The sequence below is a fragment of the Palaemon carinicauda genome, chromosome 35 (assembly GCF_036898095.1).
Source record: "Palaemon carinicauda isolate YSFRI2023 chromosome 35, ASM3689809v2, whole genome shotgun sequence".
In the NCBI taxonomy this organism is placed as follows: Eukaryota; Metazoa; Arthropoda; class Malacostraca; order Decapoda; family Palaemonidae; genus Palaemon; species Palaemon carinicauda.
The window spans coordinates 33,225,681-33,230,222 of NC_090759.1; positions in this window are offsets into that span (position 1 = coordinate 33,225,681).

Below are 4,542 nucleotides of genomic sequence, written 5' to 3' on the forward strand. Positions count from 1 at the left end.
ATTTCCTTCATTACTGTGAGGGGAATTTCACAGGTACTTTTTATTTCAGATTAAAGTTTTCTCTGGTCTAACCATCATTAATTTCATTTTAGGTCACTATATATATGTATATATATATATATATATATATATATATATATATATATATATATATATATATATATATATACATACATATATATATTAATGACGAATGTTGTGATATTAAGAACATATATCAGTCAGTTGGTAATGAAGTCTTGGGACACGTAGTTACAAGGAGAAAGCCATGGATATCAAAAGATACTTGGGATACTATAAAAGATGAGACAAAAACAGAAATTAATAGTTGAAAGTTTTCCGTGGAAGTAATGAAAATTACAAGGCAGAGCATGCTAAGTATTCCAGTATTGATAGTTATGTCAAAATTAAAGCTAGGAACGACTGGAGAGAATATTTAGACAGCAACGAAGAAGAGGCTGACAAAGCTATGAATTCAGGAAGTGAGTATGGTGTAGGAATTGTTCATAGACTTATTTATGAAATCTCTATGGGGGCAAAGAAGCAGCAGCATATACCCATCAAAAAGAGAGATGGATCTGTTATAACAACAGAAGATAAAGAAAGACAACGTTGGATGGAACACTTTAGTGAGGCTATGAATAGGAAATATGAAGGGAATAATTTGATTGATATACCTGAAGCTGATGAAGAGCTTGATGTGCCTATGAATGAATTCAGTGTGTTTGAACTTGAAGCTATTCTCAAAACACTGAAGAGATGGAAACCCCCAGGATACGATGGAAAAACTGCTGGGATAATACTGGCCGGAAATGAAGTGACTCCCAGACTACTTACAAGATTAGATTGTAGAATGTGGCATGAAGAGGCAAAACCTAATGAACGGGAGTTAGGAGTTTTGGTGAAAAGAGCAAAAAAAGGAGACCTGACTGATTGCAATTATTACAGAGGCATGACATGTACATCAGTTATTAGGAAAATATATAGTTTGCTTATTCTAAAGAGACTGTAGAGAGATGAACAAGCAAGATTTAGAAAAGGTATAAATTGCACTGACCAAATTTTCAATCTGAGACATGTTTTACAGCAATGCGTAGAATACAGTAATCCACATTTGATGGCCTTAGTGGACTATGAAAAAGCCTTTGATAGTGTGCACCGGCCAATTTTATGGAGAGTCCTACGTAATTATGGAATTCCTATTAAATATGTAAATTTGATAAAGTCTGTTCATGAGCATAGCAAGTGCAAAGATAATGTTAATTGTTAATGGAGTCTTATCAAATGAATTTTCCGTGAACAGTGGAGTACTCCAAGGGAATGTGTTGTCACCTATGTTGTTTATCCTCCACATGGATTTTGTAATGCGTAGAACAGTCGGAGATGGTGAATAAGGATTGGACTAGATTGGTGATGGGAATTTAGCAGACCTAGAGTATGCTGATGATGCTGTCCTTGTTAGCAGAATTTGCAATGATTGCTTACCAGAATGCATGAAGTATTACACGAGGTTGGACTGAAGATAAACAGAGATGATGAGAACGGAGTATGCATTGGAAGATGAAATATCATTGGAAGGAGAAAGGAATAATGAGGTAGAATCATTTAAGTATTTAGGAACTATGATCCATAATACAGGGTCTTCAGAGTTACAGTTTAGTGAAAGACTGAAAAAAAAAAAATCAGGCAATGGCTAGGTTAAGTAAAATTTTGGAATCAAATAGCCTGAAATTACATATAAAAATCAGACTATATATCAGTTTAGTGATATCAGTGTTACTCTATAGACATGAGTCATGGTATGACAATGAAAATCTCCAATAGATTTAGTAGATTTGAAAACAAAGCCCTCAGAAGAATATTGGGAGTTAATTGGCAGGACAGGATTGGAATTGAAACTATAAGAGATTTCTCCAGTGCCATATGTGGATGAGATCATGGCGTGGGGCAGATGGAGATGGTTTGGTCACCCCAAGAGAGATTAGTTCACCAAACTTTCAACTGGGCTCCACAAGGCACTAGAAGAGTTCGAAGACCCAGACCTACATGGCTGAGGACTATGAAGCGTGAGGTGAGGTAAGATGGGACGATTGGAGAAGTACTGATTTAAAAGCTCAAGATAAGAGATGTCTGGCGAAATCTAAATGAGGGCCTTTGCGTCAATAGGCGTAGGAGATGATGATGATGATGATGATGATGAATATATATATATATATATATATATATATATATATATATATATAAATAACTATATATACATATAGTATATACATACATATATACATATGTGTATATATAAATATACAAATGTACAAATACATATAAATATATACTATAGTTATATGTATACACATACATATACAAGTGTGTCCCGAATTACATATTGATTAATTAAGTAAGAGAGACATAGGTGAATTATATTGCTTTCGTTAACATGTAAATTAAGAGAGAGAGAGAGAGAGAGAGAGAGAGAGAGAGAGAGAGAGAGAGAGAGAGAGAGAGTCGAACAAGAAGTGGTTAGGTATTGTTGATATTACAATGTTGTAAACCAAGGGATTTTGATTCATAAAAGCCATTCAAGGCACAAAGGATTGAAGGTGCGTTGGCAATAAAATAATAAGCACCAAAGTATTGAGAGATAAAACAGGTCGTTAAAGGGCAAGCAGCCGCCAAGGCCTGAATAAAACACCGAATTCCTTCATGACGAGGTGAGAGGTCGGAAGTCCAATCACGTGAACAATTGCCATTTTGAGCAAGGCCATGGGACTCACCACAGCTAAGTGACAAGCTGCTAGATTGGAAAACACCCCAAAACTCACCGTATTTAAGTAGGAATATTTGGAGTAATGGGCCAGTTAAGTCTTAAAACAGCAATCGACTAAGCAGCAAGGTCTGCCCGACTTTAAAGTGTCGAACCCCCACCAGGGGTTAGGCCTTTGCCTACTAATCTTGTCCCCAACCATGGACAGATTCGCACCAAAACTACAGATTCACCCGACTTTGAATTTTCGCTATCCAGACTATGTTGTTGATGGAACCTATTGGAGAGAACAGGAGATTGTCTGATTCCTGCCATAAGCTCCATCGACAAGCACAGAGAGAGAGAGAGAGAGAGAGAGAGAGAGAGATTCACCAGTAGACACCGTGACTGGAAAATAGAATAGCAGCATTAAATTCCTTAGTGATGAAAAAGGTCTAGGGGATTCACACTCCACATATCAAAATCCTAAAATTTTGCGTATCCTTGCTTAAGGGCTCGCTGAACGTTTGATTGTTAAATTTCATTCACAGTATTTACTCATAGTAATAAAACTACATGATATTATTCCTTCCTCACAAATCTTGGGAGTTACTAATGAATTAAAAGTATATATATATATATATATATATATATATATATATATATATATATATATATATACACAGTATATACATACATGTGTGTATGTGCGTGTGTGTGCATATATATATATATATATATATATATATATATATATATATATATATGTGTGTGTATATATACATATATATACATATATGTACAGACATACATATATAATATATATATATATATATATATATATATATATATATATATATATATATATACATATATACTGTATATATAAATATGCTCATATATATAATGTAAACGTGGATATGTGTGTATATATAGGTATATGTATGTATGTGTATATATATACATACATACGTACATATATATATATATATATATATATATATATATATATATATATATATATATATAAGATGAGAATCATAGCAGAATTAAATATGAAAAACTTCTCTCCTAATGATAGACAGGTCTCAAAATATCTTGAAAGATTTTCTTTGTTTTGCCAGTTTTTTTTTTTTTTTTAAATTGAAGAAAAGAAATACCGATTTCTTTTCAAACCTGAATTTGCCATCACGAAAAAGACTTGCAGTTTTGACCTTTATGAATAAAAGAAACTATTAAAGAATGGATTGTTAAGAGTTTAACTTCATCAATTTTTTTTAATGAGGCGCATTTGCATGGACTCGCAGCGGTGCCCTTTTAGCTCGGAAAAGTTTCTTGCTATCTGATTGGTTAGAATTATCTTGTCCAACCAATCAGCGATCAGGAAACTTTTCCGAGCTAATAGGGCACCCCTGATAGTCGGTGCAAATCTGATTCACTAAAAAGAATTGACTATAGGTTTAAAGGTTTAAAATGCCGACCATGAACGGCAGAGGCAAGGAACAGTGACAATGCACTAGAGACCCCTCTCTTCCCAAGCTAACACTAGGGAGGTCCAGACAATGGCTGCTGATGACTCAGCAGATAGAACTAAAGGCTCCCCAAAACCCCCTTTATAGCTCACAAAGATGGTTAGGTTGCAGCGACCAAAGCAACTAACGAGTTTGAGCGGGACTCGAACCTCAGTCTGGCAATCACCAGGCAAGGACATTAACGACACACACACACCCACACACACACATATATATATATATATATATATATATATATATATATATATATACTGTATATATACATATATA